The following is a 21,629-nucleotide window of genomic DNA, read 5'->3' on the forward strand; positions in this document are numbered from 1 at the left end:
ACTTCCAGCGATTTGTTATCTCCATGCCACGTCGAGTTGCTGTACTACACCGGGCAAAAGGAGGTCCGACATGATATTAGGAGGTATCCCATGACTTTTGTCACCTCTGTATATAAGTGACAGTAGCACGTGTTTTACGATCCTCCACGGTGGAACGATATCTGTGTATGAGCGAGGTTTCTACGGCTGCCGCCGCCTCTCGCATCCCAATCTCCATAGTTCACGGTCATTCCAGTCTCCTTCATTAAGACCTCTCGCCGCCATTGCTTCGTTGACGTCGTCTTTCCAGCATCTCGCAGGTCTACCGCGCTTTCTTCTTTGATGTGGAGTCCATTGGCATACCCGTTTTGGCCATCTTGTGTCTGGCATACTCTGTAAGTGACCATACCAGAGTAGGTGCTTCCTTTCTTTGTAGTCTAGGATTGTGCTTTTCGCATTCATAACCTCTCTGATCCTATTATTTCTAATATGGTCAAGTCTGGAGTATCCACAACTTCGTCTCCAGAAATCCATCTCGACAGCCAGCAGGCGATCTTTCTGCCTCTGAGTTAGTTCCCACAACTCTGCACCATACGTTGTGATACTTTCAATAATTGTGTGGTAGATAGTATGTTTTGTTCTGCGCGTTATGTTTTTGTTCCATAGAATACCATTTAGTTGTTTTATGGCTCGCTTGCCCTGGTCTATTTTGTTGTTTACATCATCCATACTTCTACCATTGGACGACAGTGTCACTCCCAAGTACTTAAAATTATGACGTCCTTTCACAGTATCAGAACCGAGCCGTAAGTCGTTAACAGTATTTTCTCCCACTTTCAGATATTCTGTTTTAGATACGTTTATGACAAGACCCCATTTTTCATATTCTTCTTTTAATTTGCGGAGCATGTAATTTGCATCTTCCTCATCTCCAGCTACTAACACTTGGTCGTCAGCAAAAAATAGAGTGAACAAGATCTCGTCGTCTGTAGGGACACCCATTCCTCCGCATTTCCTTTTCCATGATTTTAGTGCCTCCTCTAGGTAGATCTTAAAGAGTGTAGGGGCAAGTGTGCATCACTAGCGTAGTCCCTTTGTCACCTCAAACTCTTGAGATAGTTGATTTCTCACTTTAACTATTGCCGTACAACCTTGGTAGAGGAGTCTGACAGCTTTCACGATATCTGAATAATGAATTTACTATTTTGGCTTTCTGTCCGTTATGAGTCACTGACAGATGATTTCGATTTGTTTACTGACTCTGCCTAAGACAAGCGGTTTTTGGGATTTTTCTTAGGATCGTTTGTCCAGATGCTTAAGAGAAGTTTTCCTGAAGCGCAACATACACATGCCGAGGTTCATGCGACACTTTTTTTTTTTTTTTACCATAAACGGAGACGTGTAGCAGAGGATGCAGTTGCTTCGCGCACCTGGGTTTCCGCAGTTGCGCGTCCTTGAGCCGTCCTGCGCTGGGCCGATGACCAGCCGCCGTCGTGCCGCGGGCTTCTCGGTCGGTCGCTGGCTGCGTTACGTAAGCGGCCACCCGCTGCAGGAGCGAGCGAGTCGGCCAGGGGTGCAGCCGGCACAGTGCGGCCGCCCTCCACAGCTGCCGGACGTCCGCCAGCAAAGCACAGGTACGGTACGCTACACGCACCAGTCGCGCGTTTCGCAGTTTTTCCTCTTTTCCCGAAAATATCAAATTAATTACATTACATGCAGAATGCCTAGATTGACGAGAAAGGCGCCGTGTGACGTAAAGCGACGAAATCTATAATTTCATAGTAGAATTGGGCAGGGATTACAACCAGCTGGGGTCGGAAACTAGCAGGCGAACATTCTTTGATCATCGGAGTCTCAGACAGAGCTGCGGTGACGATTTGGTTACGCAACAGAGACCACAGCAGCCTGTTTTCCATGGATGGCGCGTGGTGTTGTCTTTCGCGGGGATTGTGTTTCCGAACCACCGAAAGCACTTGCCAGATCAAACCGTTGTGACAGTTGCCACGTTTTCTACGTCAGATGCAGCTGCTGTTTAGGCACGTACGTCTATCACATTTAACGCCACTCACAGGTCAAAGGCACGGGGTGTTGACAAACGGTTACTAGTCATACTCCATCTACATCTACGTGTATACTCCTCCATTGGATGACGGAGGGTACACACACCATATTATACATTTTCTTTTCTATCCCCCTTGCATATTAAACGAGGGATTAATATCTGTCTGCATGTCTCTGGACGAGCCCCTAGCACCCTTATTTTACTCTCGCCATCAATATGCGACATATCCCATGGTGTCAGCATGATGTTCGCACAGTCTTTTGTTATAGTTTACTGCCGGCCGCGGTGGCCGAGCGGTTCTAGGCGATTCAGCCCGGAACCGAGCGACTGCTACGGTCGCAGGTTCGCATCCTGCCTCGGGCATGGATGTGTGTGATGTCCTTAGGTTAGTTAGGTTTAAGTAGTTCTAAGTTCCAGGGGACTCATGACCTCCGATGTTAAGTCCCATAGTGCTCAGAGCCATCTGTTATAGTTTACTAAGGGGTACGCTGACCTATTACGAAACTAAAAGCGTGTCTTTGAATTTTGTCGATGTCTGCTGCCTTCCTTACGTAATAAAGATTCCCGATCACGGAAATAATGCTCTTGAACGTCTTATTTGCAGTTTATTTTACGGCTGCTTTGGATTTTCCCGGAACTTTTCCGACAAATCTAAATCTTCCATTCGCCTTCGCTGATACCGATTTTACCTGTTCGTCCCATTTCACATCATTTCTTACTATTACCCACAAAACCTTATATAGTGTGACTTGCTCAATAAGTTCCACACTAATCTTTTAATGAGGTACCACTAAGTTTCTTCTCTTCATTATGGCTATTATAACAATAACCCCCACCTCCACTCCGGGGTCCTTTTAACAGCAGAACTCCCGTTATAGAACGGCATAAAATTTCTGATTACTTTACAATCGCGTTAATGTTTTGAAAATATCGCTTAGTACTCTCATTACCGAACACTTTATCAGTATATTCTAGCCAATTTGAGCTGCGTTTTAAGAAAAGCTCGTTTTTCATGCACCTCAATGTTTATGACGTCATATCTCCTGAAGTATGTGCCCTACAATGATATAATTTTGCAGGTACATTCAGTGATATGTGTATATACTGTCTGCAGAACGTGTGACGAATACAAACAATAACAAAGAAGCAGTAAGTTAATGTGACAACTGATATTTGTAATTAGAGTTCGGATCGACCACCAATGTTAACTAATGTTCTTGTTTTAAAACATCATGTTCTACACTGAAGTTTTAGTGCATGAACACCGTGCGGTTCTAGGCGCTACAGTCTGGAACTTCGCGACCGCTACGGTCGCAGGTTCGAATCCTGCCTCGGGCATGGATGTGTGTGATGTCCTTAGGTTAGTTAGGTTTAATTAGTTCTAAGTTCTAGGCGACTGATGACCTTAGCAGTTAAGTCGCATAGTGCTCACAGCCATTTGAACCATTTGAAGTGCATGAACAGCGAAAATGTATAAGCGATGAACTTTTTTTTCCTTTCACTATTTTGTGTTTTTTTTTTCATCTAGAGAACGTTTCGGAAAGGATTCAGATTATGTGTAAAGTAAGCTGGATGTGGCTAACTGCTCTCATCCTCAAAAAAATGGATGAATATAGTAGGGGTAATTTGCGCGCCAAGAGTTATGCTGCAAGACATATACATTGTTTCTAATTTTGATACTTGACTTTTTGTTTTAAACCCTTATACAAGAATACAACTATCGTGAGTAGATTATGGCTGCATTTTAAATTTTTAAATTCCGTCAATAACTCAGTATGAAATACTGAGAATCAAATTTTTGTTGCCCGTGGAAGCCGTTATATAGGCAACCTGCAACTATAATAGGTGGCCAGGTGACCCTTTTAGCCGTTTAGTAACATAGGTTTACCGACATTTAAGTGCAAATCTTGTCCAAGTCTTTCTACGGTTGTACACGGCAGCATAGTCAATTCACAGATTTATAGTGCTGCTGACCCCATCTGTCACATAGTTTAAGTACTTACTATCAGAAAAACTCGGCCTGCCGAAGTATTTCCTTACAGCTGTGCGTCCACTCCTGTCTCACGCAGCGTCTGGCCTTGGGCTGAATGTTTATGACGTCGTACCTACTGATCTGTGAGTCGTACAGTGATACAATTTTTCTGCTAGATTCAGTGCTGTAAATCCATACCGTCTGAAAAACGTGTCGCGAATACAGCTGGTAGTAAAAAAGGAATAAATTATAACGTCATACCTCATACGGTACTTTTACCGCATGAACAACGGAAAAGTAGCAAGCGATAAACTTTTGTTTTCATCAATTTGCAGTGGCTGTCAGCGAGAAAAAAATTCGCAATTGTTTGAAATTATGTGTTAAGATGTTGCAAGTCGCTAGACGCTCTCATTCTGAAGCACTACGAGAATAAGCCTGGGAATTCACGCTACTCTCACCCCTTGGACAGATAGGTGGTTTTCACCCGTCCAGCAATTGTTGCCTGACAGTGAGCTCCATCTGTACCTCGTTTGTTTCAAATCGGTCCAGTCGTTTAGGAGGATATGTAGAACTTACATAAACACACACATACTCGCATACACACACCCATTATTATAATACGTGCGGATATTAAGAACACCTGAATTCCTAGTGCACTTCTTTGAAGAACTAACGATGTTATTTTCGATTCCACGGAACACTTGCTGTGCAATATAACGTACTGGATTCTACCAGTCAACAACTCCTCGAGCCAGTCAAATGTGTGGGAAGGTACGCAGTTTGATTTCTAGTGAACAATTCTCTGCCAAAGGTTCGTTAGTTCTCGGAATGGCGAGATATGTGGTCAGTAGGGACAGTTCTTCCGTCAGTTGCTGACAGTTTTAGAATCGGAGCCTCGACGGTTCCTTCAAGTAGCTTCTTATTTGGCGTCACGAGGCCAAGTTCGGAATCATTTACAGCACCGACAGTGGAACAGGGATCCTTTGTATGGTACGAGGATACACTGACCATTCAGTTACGAAGGCAGACTTTGTCTCCCTGTTTCTACTGTCTATCGAAGGATTCGATGTTACCTACATCTATTCTCCGCAACCCTCCTTACGGTATGTGGCAGAGGGTATTTCTATACCATTATAATCCCCCTCCGCCTACTCCATTTCCGAACCATTACGAAGACGAACCTCTTACTCACTACGTTGTACAGTACTTTCCTCAAGGGCCTTAGGCAGCTGCTTAGGCTTAAAATATCGGGTCGAGTTTGTGATGCTTCCTTGTTGGGTCTATTTTGAGTGTTATTGACAAGGTGCAACTATCACGTTTTCGTGGTGTAATATAGCTACACTATTAACGTTTATGTCTGATAAAAGTCAATTTTACTGTTCACGTGAGCAATAATTCTTCTTTTTATATAATTCAGCTCGACTACAAAAGGAAGTGCTAGTGAAAGAATCTACGACGTGCGATATTTATTCTTGGGCAGTGAATTCCATAATTGTGCATTCAGATAGTGTCGTGATCTGTCTTCTGCACTTAAGGTCGTGTTCTCTAGAGTATGCGAATAGTGTGTTCTGTTTTAGGTGCAATATAGTGGTGAGCGCTGCTTGAATGAGTGGCTCCTTTCTTCTTGATGATTTGTGAGAAAACGATTACGTGAAAGAAGAGAGCCACAATAATTCGTTTTGAGTAGTAGATTTCTTTTACTTTGCTTGTCGGCATCAACCGTTAATATATTACAAAACTAGTAACGATTGTACAGCATTGATTAACCATGTTCAACACTTTGTCGAACAAAATTTGTTGAATTATTTTATTTGCAATATTCGCGTTTCTCTCACACCTTTTACATCCTATCAGAAAAGTTAATTTCATCAGTATTTTTTACACGCACTCAGACGTCATTCTCCGGCGCTCCTTAAGCTGCTACCGGCGTCCAACGTGGGACGCGGCTACCTGCATTGCAAGCTGCGCTTACATAAACCGCCCCCAATGACTGAGAGCAACAAAACGTGCACCTTTTGTGGGGTCGGGACAGGAGCGAAGTATGCTTCTGGAGAAATCCTTTTCCCTACGGTACTTTTATAATTAACAGCTACACCTGAAGGGCCACTGAGTGAGACAGCGACTTTAAATATTCTCTTTAACAATCCTCACATTAACAAAAATGGAAGAGTATCTGAGGTGTCCGAGGATATAGCCATCTTACATTGGCTTGTGCTAAGAAATGATGTGTACTATTCTGCAGACACACATACATGTTTGTGTGGCAGATTTGGTACTTGCACGCCAAAGATTCGATTTCTGTTTTATGGGGAACATCACAGGTGTGAATATGACAAAAATTGTTTTCTGCTACTTCTTCTTTATTCACTGAACTGATATATTTTCAGTCTACATCTACATCTACATTGATACTCCGCAAGCCACCCAACGGTGTGTGGCGGAGGGCACTTTACGTGCCACTGTCATTACCTCCCTTTCCTGTTCCAGTCGCGTATGGTTCGCGGGAAGAACGACTGTCTAAAAGCCTCCGTGCGCGCTCTAATCTCTCTAATTTTGCATTCGTGATCTCCTCGGGAGGTATAAGTAGGGGGAAGCAATATATTCGATACCTCATTCAGAAACGCACCCTCTCGAAACCTGGCGAGCAAGCTACACCGCGATGCAGAGCGCCTCTCTTGCAGAGTCTGCCACTTGAGTTTATTAAACATCTCCGTAACGCTATCATGGTTACCAAATAACCCGGTGACGAAACGCGCCGCTCTTCTTTGGATCTTCTCTATCTCCTCCGTCACGAGTTATTCCTTTAGGCATTTGTGAAACATAGACCATAGGAAAACTGGTATATGTTCATAAATTAATTAAATTTATTTTGCTTTATTTATGCACTTATTACATCTAATTATGCATCTGTAGTCAGTTAAAATTAAAATATGCTTAGCATTTGAGCACTACATAAAGGTAATAATTATAGCAATACTACTGCTACTAATAGTAATAATGGATGTTATTGTTGTTGTTGTGGTCTTCAGTCCGAAGACTGGTTTGGTTCAAAAAATGGTTCAAATGGCTCTGAGCACTATGGGACTTATAATCTGAGGTCATCAGTCCCCTAGAACTTAGAACAACTTAAACCTAACTAACCTAAGGGCATCACACACATCCATGCCCGAGGCAGGAATCGAACCTGTGACCGTAGCGGTCGCGCGGTTCCAGACTGAAGCGCCTAGAACCGCTCGGCCACACTGGCAGGCACTGGTTTGGTGCACCTTTCCATGCTACTCTATCCTGTGCAAGTCTCTTCATCTCCGAGTAACTGCTGAAACATGCATCTTTCTGAATTTGCTTACTTTGTTAATCTCTTGGTCTCCCTTTACGATTTTTACCCTCCACGCTTTCCTCCAGTACTAAATTGGTGATCCCTTGATGTCTCAGAATGTCTCCTACCAACCGATCCCTTCTTCTAGTCAGGTTCTGTTACAAATTTCTCTTCTCACCAATTTTATTTGGGTTCTCCTCATTAGTTAAGTAATCTACCCATCTAATCTTCAGCGCTTTTCTGTAGCACCACACTTCAAAAGCTTTTATTATCTTCTTGTCTAAAGTGTTTATCGTCCATGTTTCACTTCCATACGCGGATGGCTACATCTCACACAAATAGTTTCAGAAAATACTTCCTGACATTTAAATCTACATTCTATGTTATCAAATTTCTCTTCTTCAGAAACGCTTTTCTTGCGATTGTCAGTTTACGTCTTATATCCTCTCTATTTCAACCATCATCACTTCTTTTGCTGCCCAAATAGCAAAACTCATCTACTAGGCCTATTTTAAGTTTCACATTTCCTAATCTAACCCTCACTTTGTTTTTGTTGATGTTCATCTTATATTCTCCTACCAAGACAATGTCCATTTCGTTCTAATTCTCTTCCAATCTTTTACTTTCTCTGATCGGATTACAATGTCATTGGCAAACCTCAAACTTTTTATTTCTTCTCTCTGTACTTTAATTACTACTCAAAATTTTTCTTTTGTTTCCTTTACTGCTTGTACAACATACAGATTGAATAACATTGGGAATAGGCTACAACCCTATCTCACTACTTTCTCAACCACTGCTTCTCTTTCTTTATAACTGCCATCTGGTTTCTGTACAAATTGTAAATAGCCAGTCGCTCCCTGTATTTTATACTTGCCACGTTTAGAATTTGAAAGAGAGTATTACAGTCAATGTGCTCGAAAGCTTTCTCTAAGTCTACAAATTCTATAAGTGTAGATTAGCCTTTCCTTACTCTATTTTGTAAGAGAAATCGTGAGGTCAGTATTACCTCGCGTGTTGTTACATTTCTCCTGAATCTAAACTTACCTGAGGTCGGCTTCTACCAGTTTTTCTATTCTTCTGTGAGAAATTCGTGTTAATATTTGGGAACCACGACTTATTAAACTGATAATTAGGTAATTTTCACACCTTTCAGCAACTGCATTCTTTCAAATTGGAATTATCATATTCTTCTGAGAGTCTGAGGGGATTTCGCCTGTCTCATATGTGTTGCTCAACAGATGGTAGAGTTTTATCACGGCTGGCTCTCTCGAGGGTGTCAGTAGTTCTAACGGAATGTTATCGCAGTATCATACCTCCCATCTCAACTACGTCCATTTCCCTTTCTGTAATATTGCTTTCAAGTTCATCTCCCTTATATAGATCTACCATATGCTCCTTCCACCTTTCATCTTTTCCTTCTTTGCTTAGGACTGGTTTACCATCTAAGCTCTTGATATTTATACAGCTGCTTCTCTTTTCCCCAAAGACCTCTCTAACTCATCTGTAGGCGGTATCAATCTTTCTCCTAGCGAAATATGCTTCTAAATCCTTACATTTGTCCTCTAGACATTCCTGCTTAGTAATTTTGCACTTCCTGTCAATCTCATTTTTTAAACTTTTGTATTCCCTTTCGCCTGCTACATTTACTGCATTTTTAAATTTTCTCCTTTCATTCGTTGTGTTATCCAAGGGTTTATACTAGGCGTTGCCTTTTTACCTATTTGATCCTCTGCTGATTTCATTATTTCGTCTTTTAAAGCTAACCTATCGTCTTCTACGGTATTCCTTTCTCCTGTTCTTGTCAATCGTTGTATAATGCTCCCTCTGAAGCTCTCAACCGCCTCTGATGCTTTCAACTTATTCAGGACCCATCTCCTCAAATTCCTTCCGTTTCCCTGTTTCCTTAGTTTAATCTACAGGTCGTACCCAATAAATTGTGTTCAGAGGCTACATCTGCACTTGGAAAGGTCTCACAATTTAAAATTTTGTTCCTAAATCTCTGTATTACCATTATATAACCAATCTGAAAGATGCTGGACCTATCCGATCTGGTATTGTGTTTGTGAATGGTGATCAATATTTGACACACGAGGTACAGAGGAAAACAATGCCAAAGAAACTGGCGAAGAAAACATAGCGAATAAAAGTCATATCACACATCCGCTGCCATCCACCCTAACTGAGCGTAACGGAGAATGAGATGATTAAAAAATCGAAAGTTACACACATATCTTACACAATCATTCATAGCTTAACATATTCATCATGACAGGACGCGACAAGAGAACCTGAACAATAAATAAATAGCCAAACAGTATGGTCGCGACTTACTTAATCAAATTTTCTTTATAGACTGTTCAAATACCTTTATTTCTCCACACTCACTGCAAGCAGCATTCACAGTAATGGTATCACATACACCAGTGTTCATGTAACGTTACTACTTTAGTCTCTGGTTAAATAAAATGGAAACCATATCATAAACCTCACCATCCAAGCCTTTTCTTTACAAAGAAATTTTAATACTCTTCTTTCCTCCATTGTTCTACCTGTTGCCTCTGATTAACTGTGAACTCCCATTTAATTTTTGGTTTACTTTTTCTTGCATCATTTTTCATTTGATAGTAGGTTTCTCCCCTGAGGTTTTCACACTTCATTGTTTTCGATTTTATAAAGTCCTCAATTTCAAATATAAGTTCTCTGTTAGGACAGATATCTCCTTTACATCGTGGTTGTGAAAATGGAGCGCAAGTTCAGACGTTATTAAGGAGACAATACCTGATTACGGAAACCATGGGAAAATTAAGTCAGGATAACCATATAGGTGTTTAAAAACTGCTCCTCCAAAATACAAGTATAATGCATCACCAGTGAGTCATCTCCCTCACTAACAAGGTATAGCGTAGTGCATTTGTCGCACTTATTTAAAAAAAAAAAAAACATACGTGTTATTAACGACGTACGCTTAGGCAACATTGTGAAACATTATTGCACAGCAGTCTTTCGATTGTGGTACTGTATCTGGACTAGGAGTCTGTTTCTTATCCCTGTAATTCTTCACGTCATTTTATTTTCAGACCTTTTGTTCTTAAACATAATTCTTTGTAAATGATTTACGGCTTGTACTTAGAGTTTGCTTAAAATTTTACTGCAGTGTGGTCAGAAGGGATATGTGGTTTTTTGGACTAATCAGTTTATAGGATATGTACGCATAGTTTGTGTTAACATTAATGAACACACTATTTATCAGTTCTGTTCTTGCAACCAGACTTAAAAACTAGTTTTTCCTATACAAGCTAGAAGATTTTAAATAAAAATTCGCCCATTGAATAGAAGGAATTGGCCAGAAGAAATAATTTAATGTTACATCTAAAACCTGCTTTGCTACCTCTCAGATATCTTGTGTTACTTGACAAATAACCAAAAATTTTTGTTGCTGCATATTGAACATCTTTCTGAGTAACCAACAACTTTAATAATGGGCAGTGAACGTCATTTTCCTCTATTATTGTAGGTGTGGACATAGCTGTTTGTTTGGAATTGGGGTGAGTTCGTTATGACGAATTTCATTAGCGAATATATGTACTGTGATGGCGCATTTAAAATGTCTAACTTCTTGAAGACATCTGTGGTAGAACACCACACTGTATTCTTACTGTTCTCGTTTGTGGCAGAGTACTTTCTGATGATGAGTTACCCCAAAAAATTATCACATAAGACAATATTGAGTGGAAATATGTAAAGTATGTCAGGAGGCAGATTAATTTGTTTCCAAGACTAGCAATTACACACAGAGAAAAAGTAGCTGAACTTGATTGTTTTAGAAGCTCAGTAAAATGTTTCTTCCACTTCAAGTTTTCTTCAGTATGCACACCCAAAAATTTGGAGGATTCTACTCTATTTACTGACTCCTGTTCAAGTGCTGCATCAGTTGCTGGTATGACAATTTGTTGTACAGAACTGAATATAGAGCGTTTTCTCAAATTAAAGGCTAGTCCATTTTCAAAGAAGAACTTAATAATTCTTTGAGAAACATCGTTAACAATTTCTTCTGTTGCTTCCTCGCTAATGGGATTTGTTACAACACTAATATACTGTGCAAAAAGTCCCAATTCTGCTTGTTGAATGTTAAGTGGAAAATCATTCATTTATGTAAGGAATCGGAGTAGACGGAGAATTAAACTCTATGGGATTCGCTTTGTAATTTCTCCCCGGTCACTAAAATTTTCTACCTTTCCAACATTTTCTGAATTACTCAACAGAAGGCTTTGCATTCTGTCTTTTAAGCATGATTCGAAGCAGCTGTGTTTAAAGCCATCAGTTCAATAAAACTTAAGTTGTGCTAAGAGTGTAATCAGATCTACACAATTATATGTTTAGGAAATATCACAGAAAATATCAGCTGGCGATATTTTATCATTTAAGGCTTGTAATATCTACTAGATGAACATATAAATAGCATTACTAGGCAAGCAACCCTTCTGAAATCCTAACTATGACATAAAAAGTAAATTGTTTGTGAGAGTACTCTTGGGCACATTAACTTTTCGAATATTTTCGAGAAAAGATGTCTCTAAGGGAACTGGATAATTATTACTGCAGCCTGCTTGCCACCTTTCTTATAAAACGATTTAGCAAATGTATATCTTAATTTGTCTGGAAAAATTCTCTGTGCCAATGATGCATTACATATATCATTGAGGACATTACTTATTAAGTTGGAAAAACTTCTCAGAATTATATTTGAAATTCCATTAACAGCTCATGAGCTTTTGTTTTCTAGAATTTTTAGATTTTTATTTTTTAAGAATTATTTTAATTTCAGTTCAGGATGTTTGTGCTACTTCTACTTGATTAAAGTTTTGTGTGATGACATTTTTAATTTATTCTCCCGCTGCTTCAGTTGAACCATTAATCCTATTTTAGCTGTTACATTCAGAAAGTGATTGTCAAAAGTACTTGTAATTTTTGAATATCAGTCACAACATTGTCATTTAGTTTAATTGTTATGATATCCTCTACACTAGCTGCCTACCCTGTCTCCCAACAGATAATATCCCATATAGTTTTATTATCTGCATTATTTGTTTCTCTTAGGATGTACATACATTTGGAGATTTAAATAAATTTCTTTAGAACAGGATCTTTACTTTCAGACCTTTGCACAAATTTCCTTCTTTTCTTCCTCTAATACGAGATTTTAATTGCCTTAGTCAGTCATAGCTTACTTGTTTTTTTTTCTTTTTTTAATGGAGTTTCTGGATAATCTACTTTCAAATATTGACACAAAATCACTATGGAATAAACTCTTTCTATATATACTTCATCCCATACCAAATCTTTTAAGTCACATTTAAAATAATGCATCCCGTGAGCCTTACTGCTTTGTACGAACTTACCTCAGGGCTGTAAGGTGCTATAGTGTTCATTTCAGTTAATTGTGCATCATGATCAGACAGTCCGTTAACAATTTGGTACACATTAATTGTTTCCATCCTGTGCTCCGACTATAAACATGTTATCAGTCAGGATCTTGTTATCTTGCAACACAAGGGTTGGAAAATTAACGACTGAAATTAGATTGAGACACCCAAATAATGATTCTGGTTCATTTTTCCTGCCTCTATCTTTTAAGGATTCTATGCTGAAATCTGCCAAACTTCTTACTGCTTCCTCTTGTCTAACAGGTAGCTCAATAATGCATCTAAATTTCTCATAAATAGCTGGAAGTTTCCTAGAGGGGATCTGTAGCCTGTTACAGTTATCAGAGAATTGTTCTGCACTAAAGACTCAGAAGGGCTCTGATCTACACAAAAACTGTTTGTCCCAATATTTCTGACTAAGTCTGACTCTTATATGTGTTGCAACTTCTCTTTTTCCCATGTTAACGCTACACGAAAGTGATGCTAGTCTATAATCCCTAATATTTAGCTTCTCAATCCCTGTGGTTACTTGGTGTTGTAAGAAGCGCAAACATCTGTAACTTCAGAATTTTCGCATCTTTTAGACATTCAAGAAAGTCAGTCTCATTTTTCAGCCTCCTAACGTTGTGATGAAACAAATCAATTGTACTTCTCTGGAAAGTTTTACATACACTATTGTCCTGTCCTTTTCTAATTTCTTTCATGAATCTCTGTCTACAACTTGAGTCTGACCTAAAAAATTTGCCTCTCTAATTCCAATAATCACAAGGATTCGGTCTTGTATGGTTGTGACTCCGTTACAATTTCTACAAGATGCTGCTCTGTCCCAATGGAAACCGTGATTAATGTATCTTCACTTCCCAATTGCAGCAACAGGTACAGCACAGATATTCGATTTTTCCAGCCAAAAGCAATTCACTAAGCTATTTGTTTACGCGAGTGACAGCTGTGTTAACCCTGGGCTGATCATATCGCTGCGAAACCTCCATAAGCCCCACATGAGTATGTCCTGTTGCTGAGCCTATTTCCTCCAGGTCACCTTTAATACTATACTCTACGTTGTTAGTGTTTTCTGCCCCTCTTACTATAAGCACCTGATCCTCTTCGTCAAGATCTATGCACAGAGCATTTATGTTCTTTGTCACCTGGTTAAGCTTAGCATTAGTTTTCACAATGCTGTGATCTAGTATTCTACACCTAGCTTTTGCTGTAGCATTTGGCCTGCATCCCTCCCGTTACTAATGCCGACCATGAGGACTACTTTCTTCCTATTCGACTTTACAGTCATCTTTGCCTTGAAGGTGTTCCTATGAGCCTGCTCCACTTTAATTTGCTCAAAAACTGGTTAAGGCTCTCCGCCTACTTCAAGTAACAAGTCAAACTGATTGATAACTGGAACCTGAAATGTGATTTCTAAGGTTTTCTCCTTTTGCTTAACACGAACTTGTCCTTGGTTTACCTCCGTTAACGTTGCTGCCTGTCTAGTATACTTCCGCTCGCTGAAAGGAATTGCTGCCACGCGCTTTACTTCATGGCCAACTGGTCAAGCTTCATGTTGTATCCTATTTTGAATATTTAAACATCCTCGTTAATCTCTTGTGACTGTATGATAATCTATGAGCTAAACGTCTGTGCGTCTCACATGTTTTCCTCATATTGTTTTGCAAAATCTGCCTGGGTGCAAACGGCTACTCACCTATTCTGTGTTGGAACAGTTATGCTATGAAATATTCATTCGTACGAAATCAGCCAAGATAACACCTGACCAAGAGCAAAATAGGTTCCGTAATAAGAGAATTAAATAAATTGTTGATGCCGGTCATTGGTTGAAATGGCTCTGAGCACTATGGGACTTAACATCTATGGTCATCAGTCCCCTGGAAATTAGAACTACTTAAACCTAACTAACCTAAGGACATCACACAACACCCAGTCATCACGAGGCAGAGAAAATCCCTGACCCCGCCGGGAATCGAACCCGGGAACCCGGGCGTGGGAAGCGAGAACGCTACTGCACGACCACGAGCTGCGGACGATGCCGGTCATTATCGCGGTAGTTAGTGGTCTAAATCGTGTTGCAGCTCTTTAGATCCTGTTATACCTAATTTTATACATATTACGCACAAAGCAACGCCAGGAATTCAATGAAACAGTGAATGTCGTGAAGAAACTACACAATTATTACCAAAGAATCAGCACAGGTCTGTCCAGAAGTTCTGTGGTCCATTGACTGCGTGCTATTTCCATTATATGTGATATCGATGTAAAGTGCAATTTGTGTAGCCATGTGCCTAGTTTTCTCAGAAGCTGTATCATGTGTCAGTGTCAAATTTTATTTTTTATTTACGTTTATCTGACAGTACTGTACTACACCAACAGTGAATCCTGCAATCATAAACCTGTACCAAAACAGTAGATTTCAAACTAAACGACATCTCTCGCCCTAGTCAATAAAGCACATGATAAACACTACTACGCCTAATAAGATGCAATGTGACATGTGACGGGAGCTTGTTACTGAAACCATTAGCTGATTTTCGTGCCTGTAGCTAAATTTTCTAAGGCTTACCATGAAAACCAAGAGCGGTAGTGGCCGAAGTTTCCGAGTTAATTCTTGTGTGAAAAATTTACATTGCCTCCCGGATTTGAGTTGTTGTTGCGGAGAAGACATTATTTAACTTTCAGTCGGTGTTAACATCTCTTTCTTTATTAAAATAAGTAGCGCAGGGAAGTCCATAAAGCCCCCTTCTGAAACGTAGTATCTACTGGTCCACGAAGTATTTGCTGGTCCAAGGGAAATCGCCAACAGTGTCTGCGATTGTTACTTCGTAATAGTGATAGCTGCCGCAGAACTTCATACTGTGGGCTTTAGAATTTTGCCTCTTTCTTTCGTTGTATAACGAGTTAGTTTCCATGCAACACCGAAACTTAATTTCTCTTGGCTCGTTACTTGTAAAGATCTTTAGCCGACAATCTATGCTACTTCTCACTACTTCATATTTCAGCGGATTGATATAACGACACTGGAAGCACTTCAACAACATAATGTTCTCGGATGAGGCGTCAGTGTTGACGATAGTTTCAACATATAGCGATGCGCAAAGTGGTACCCCGTGCGAGATACCGCAATGTTTCCTCGTTAAAAGAGCGGAGCAGGCTTCGAAATCCAATATGATTTTCCAGAGGAAGGTATTCCGTGATTTCACAACTCTTGAATTTCAAAATGGGTCTTTCGATAAGCGCACAGCTCATCCTTTCCTTCAATCTTTTTGAGCTACAACCTCCGACCTCCGTTTATTCAGAGTACTGGATTTTTATCACAGAGTAGGTCAGATATCGCGGCCACCCGGTGACTTACCTTAAATCTGATTTCTTGATCAAGTATATTGTTATCTGCCTCTGTTGTTCAGAGATTTCGGAACTATGTAGAAATTTTGCGAGAAGTCTCATTGACATCGGTAAGAGGTGGATTCAGACTCGCGCCCAACGTTATGTTATTGAGATTTCACATTTCCTTTAAATTATTTTAGGTGAATGTTGGAATTGTTTGTTGAACAAGAACCCGGCCCACAATCATCAGGCGTAACCAGAAAGACTATTGCTCAAACAGGTACGGAATATCAAACGATTGAGCCTTGTTACTTCTTAGGAGTTATGGAAGTCATCAGATAGGTTCATACGACAGTGTGCAAAGCGATCAATACAATTTTCCTGAATACAGAGCCTGTTTTTTTATGTATTGGGAAAGTGTTATTTGTGGCGAGTTAAAACTGTGTGCCGTACAACGTTTCGGAAGACTGGTGTTTGGTTTCAAGTACTGGTCTAAAATAAAACTTAAAGTTGTCACGGAAATTACAATTAAAAACTTTAAGTTGTCACGGAAATTATTATTATATTCCGGTAAAAGTAAAAAAAAAATCATAGCCCCAACAGTACAGTTCTTTAAAATTCACAGCTTCTTCAGAAGTGTAACGAAAACGAGTGGTCGGATTCTAGAGAACTGAAGGGAATCTTAATAGATCGTATACCCCATACGATAAGGTAGCAGTGATGCCCAGGAATAATTGCAGGAATGAAAATAGTGTTCTCACGAGACTCTGTTGTGCAGATATAGGGTACTGTCATTCGAGTTGTACAAAGGAGCAGCCATACAGCTTTTATTGTAGATTTGGTGTGGATATACTGAGAATAAACTAGCAGAAAGTATGGCGCTTTCGAAAGCACACAGGCGTTCGCGAATGGAATCCAATACAGAGCGCCTGACACAGCGACAGAATGCCTTACACCATGCATTATGCAGATGCAGTATGTATACTAATGCAGAAATTATTGAAAGATTTTCCGTTTAAGGAGAGCCAGAAAAACAGACATAATAGCCAACTGTTAAAACGCCTAAGCAGCAGTATTTTGTTTGTAATTAGTCACTCAAAAAGAGAGCTGTATCATAACACAGGAGAAATTAGAACAGACGCTCAAGTCATTCGACAACTGAGTAATGTGTAATGCCAATATATGAAAACATAGAAGCCTGTTGCTAAAATCAGAATATTTTGCAACAGTTTATGAATTTGTGACGAGATAAAAATATCTCCGCGTAAGCAACTGTAATTTCGTAGAAATGAACATGCAGTAGTAGCCTTCAAGTCCTAGATGTGCTATGAAGAATCTGTTATAACGTCAGAAACTGTAGGAAAATTTTATAAACTGATAACCACACACCTTTCAGACAGTAAACTATGATTAATGTCATATTATACTGCTACTTATTGGGTACAAAAGAGTGTGAATATGGCAGCTCTATTTTCTGTTCTTTGAAACGTACATAAATTTTGCAGCAATTGTAGCTGATATTATAAGGGGCGTTCAAAAAGAAACGAGCCGGAGTCTGGAATGCGCAAACTGGTGACAGGAGGGTAATATCGTGGCGTGTGTAACGAGGTGTGGTTCCGACCAGAGCGTGGAATTTCACAGCCCGTCGCTAGAGGGCATGCGTGCACGTCACGTGACTATACAGAGCTAGCAGCAGCAGCATGCATCAATCGTCCAACGCTGCCAATCGCCTTGCAAACAGTGACATGGAGGCGTCAAAAGAAGAGCAAAGAGGTGTTGTTCGTTTTCTGACAGCGGAAGGAGCAGGAGGAATGGACATTCATCGACGAATGTCACAAGTGTACGGCAAACACTGCATGTCCCTTGCAAGGGTCAAGGCGCGGCACAAGCGCTTCAGGGAAGGACGGGTGTCGTTAGCCGGTGATGCACGGTCTGGAGCACCACACTGCATTACCGATGACATCGTCCAGCTGGTGGATGCACTCATTACCCAGGACCGCCGAGTGACAGTGAAAGCCATAGCCGCCGTGGTCGGATTGAGCGTCTGAAGTGGCCACACCATCATGAAGGAACGACTGCATATGCGCGAAGTGTGTGCCCAAAGGGTGCCCCACAGTCTTCAACCACACCAGGAAACATGTCGAATGGCCCACTGTCTTGCTCATCTGCAGTGCTGTGCTCAGGAAAGGAATGCGTTCCTGGCACGAGTGGTGGCTGGAGATGAGTCATGGTGTCATCACTTCGAACCAGAATTAAAACGACAAAGTCTCCAGTGGAAGCATCCAGGGACACCACCACCAAAAAAAGCCAAGGCCATCCACACGAGTGCAAGAAAGGTTATGGTTCAAATGGCTCTGAGCCCTATGGGACTTAACAACTGAGATCATCAGTCCACTAGAGCTTATAACTACTTAAACCTAACTAAGGTAAGGACATCACACACATCCATACCCGAGGCAGGATTCGAACCTGCGACCGTAGCAGTTGCGCGGTTCCGGACTGAAGCGCCTAGAACCGCTCGGCCACCGTGACCGGCTGAAAGGTTAAGCTGACATTATTCTTTGACCGAGACAGCCCCCTTCTATTCACTTGCTGCAGCACGGGACAACAGTGAATGCCCAGTGTTACTCGCAAACTTGAACCCCCTTCGCCAAGCAATCAAATCAAAATGACCAGGCAATCTCACCCGTGGGGTAATTGTGCTCCATGACAATGCAAAGCCTCATACAGTCAACACAATCGCGGATCTCCTGGAGAAATTCAAATGAGAGGTTCTCGGCCACCCTCCGCACAGTCCAACTCTCTCCCTGAGATTACGCCATTTTTGGTCCCCTTAAAAAGGCTCTGAGGGGGAAACGATTCACCTCAGACGACGCTGACCAGCTGTACTTGCGGAACTGGTTAACATCGCAGCCCCGGGAATTTTATGAGACAACCATTCACCGCCTTGTGTCACAGTATGACAAGTGTCTCAACCGGCAGGGTCAATCCTTCTAACACACAGGTACTGGTTTCTGTAATTATGCCTCCGGCTTGTTTCTTTGTGAAAGCCCTTATGCGTATGCTTGGTTCTCTTGACTCGACGTGCAGGAAAAAACGATACGTAAGTTGGTACATTCACTCAACTTAAGTTTTCATGCTACTGAGCGCCAATTCATATTCTTGTACTTAGTCACACGTATTTCTGAGGCGGAAATTACATACAGTGTAATTAAGAACTGAATGGAAAACTGACTGAGATGTCAATCGCCAACCTGGTGGATACAGGGCTGTTTTTGCGCAAGATAGAAATATAAAAGTGTTTGTGCCACATCTATAAATGCGAAAATCTGAATAACAACAAGCAGAGTAAAAAGGCAGACGCAGCACCCAGTTTTCTGTCGATGTTTTAACGACGTACTTACTGAAGATTTAAATATGTTGAGCGCTAACTGAATATGCGTGGAAGCAAGAAACGAGTATTAGCTTGAACAAAAATACAAAAAAGTGGCTGTTTGCTGTATTTCTCATAATAATATTATCTACAGCCATGTAGCTCAACAATCAGTAAAATGGATAAATTGTTGAAGGTGTCATTTTCTTCCTTATTTAAGGAGATGTTGTCTTTAGTAGGCCTATTCCAGATATTTTACGGAAATTTGCCGTTTACTGCTCTGATCTTTTTTTTTTAATAACTGAATGGACTAATACGCATGTTTATTCTACACTTATGTTCAACCAATTTGTCGATTACTTTCCTAGTCGCTTACAGCGACTGCAACATTCTAATGTAGATTTCAGATTTCATCTACCTCCAAGTCAGGAGATCGATAAGTAATGCAACAATTTTTTGTGAAAGCGGGTGAGTTTTATTCAGGATTCGAATAAACTATAATATTCCCCGCTCTTTTGACCACAAAACAGCATTTTTCAACATAATCTCCGTTCAGTCCGACATCCTTACGCCCACTTGCTGGGAAGGCCTTTGAAAAATACCACTCTACTGTCGCCGTCAGAGCCAACATCTTACTGTATCAACAACCTCCCCACCATCCAGATACTGCTTCCCGCGGAGGCCGTCCTTGTTTGAGCCAAACAGATGGAAGTCGTAGGGTGTGACATTTTCGCTGGAAGTTGGGTGAGGAGTAACAGTTCAATAGAGTTTCGTGAGCTCCTCTCTGGTGCGCAGACTTGTGTTGTCGCGAGAAAGGGGAAGTTCGATTGCATTTTTGTGACAACGAACAAGCACGTTCCAAAACTGCAAGTCACAGCTGTGTGCGTCAGGTTGGCACGCGGGAGATCGGACAGGTTTGCGCGACCTTGTTGTGATGACGACAGGCGCCTCGCCCAACGACTCACCGTGCTTTTGTTCGCTGCCACGCCTCTGCACACATTCTGCAAGGGCCTGTGAATCTCTGCGATGGTCTGGTTTTCTGTCAACAGAAACTCAATGACTGCTTGGAACGCACCTCCGTTAGAACGTCATTTTGAAGGCCGCATGTAGCGCCGCCAACTTTCGGAATTCCGTAAAGCTATAGGAGCCAAAACGGGAATATTCCACACTATCCCACAGCAGATTCCGCATTTTTCAACAAAAAATGGCCGAGAAAAAAATGTATTCCGTTACTTTTTGAAATCCACTCGTATATGACTACTCTCCAATGAAGTGCTTAACAGAGGGTTCATTGAACCACTTTCAGGCTGCTGTGTTTCTCTACCGTTCCATTCTCGATCAGCACGTGGGAAAAACCAACACCTAAGTCTTCCCGTGTGAACCGTTATTTCCCTTATTTTATCACAAAAGTTGGTGTTTGAAATTTCGTGAAGAGATCTCGCCGCAATGGAAGAGTCTTTATTTTAACGATTGCCACCCTACACGACGTATCATATCATAGATATTCTCTCCCCTATTCCACGACAATACACAACGGGCTCTTCCTCTTTGTACTTTTTCGATGTTCTTCGTCAGTCCTATCTGAAACGGATCCCATGCCGCGCAGCAATATTCCAGAACATGACGTACAAGCATACTTTAGACCAGGACTGACCAGCCTTTTACCTTGTGTGGTTCACAATGAAAGAAGAGGAGAAATTTTTGCCGCACGTAATATACTTAACAGTAACAATAACAACTGGCAAAAAAGGCAAGTATTGAGATAACACTTAAGTAATTTAGATTTCTAACTTATACAGATGTGTGGTAATCAGAACTACAATGGGAAAGGTTCTTTACCACAACTATACAGAAATAATACGGGCGTAGACCAATGAGAGAATAGCATAGCATGCCTGGAGTTTCAAGCAGAATTCATTTATTTATTTGCCGATCGTGTGGTAGATGCTCACTTTTGTGCTGCATTGATATTTGCTTCAGGCTGCATGCGGCCCGCGGCCCGCGGGTTGGACATCCCTGCTGCAGCCAGTCTCTTTAGTACGACACCTGTTCCATATTCGAAGTGTTCTGCCGATGAAAGATAGTATTTGATTCTTTATGAAAGACATCATATTTACGCCAGTGACTGTAACACTTTCTTTGTTTCACGATTGCAATTTTGTGGCTTTAAT

General features: G+C 40.9%; 1 protein-coding gene across 2 annotated transcripts in view; it reads left to right on the forward strand.

Annotated features, from left to right (window-relative positions):
* The first annotated feature begins 1,570 nt into the window (after positions 1 to 1,570).
* The window catches only part of LOC126481680 (uncharacterized), a 188,408-nt gene continuing 168,349 nt past the window's right edge, over positions 1,571 to 21,629 (forward strand). For both annotated transcript variants that reach the window (XM_050105613.1, XM_050105614.1), the window contains exon 1: positions 1,571 to 1,613. The gene's annotated coding sequence lies outside the window, so the exon portion shown is untranslated. The remainder of the gene's footprint in view (positions 1,614 to 21,629) is intronic.

This window comes from Schistocerca serialis, chromosome 5 (genome assembly GCF_023864345.2).
Source record: "Schistocerca serialis cubense isolate TAMUIC-IGC-003099 chromosome 5, iqSchSeri2.2, whole genome shotgun sequence".
Classification (NCBI taxonomy): Eukaryota; Metazoa; Arthropoda; class Insecta; order Orthoptera; family Acrididae; genus Schistocerca; species Schistocerca serialis.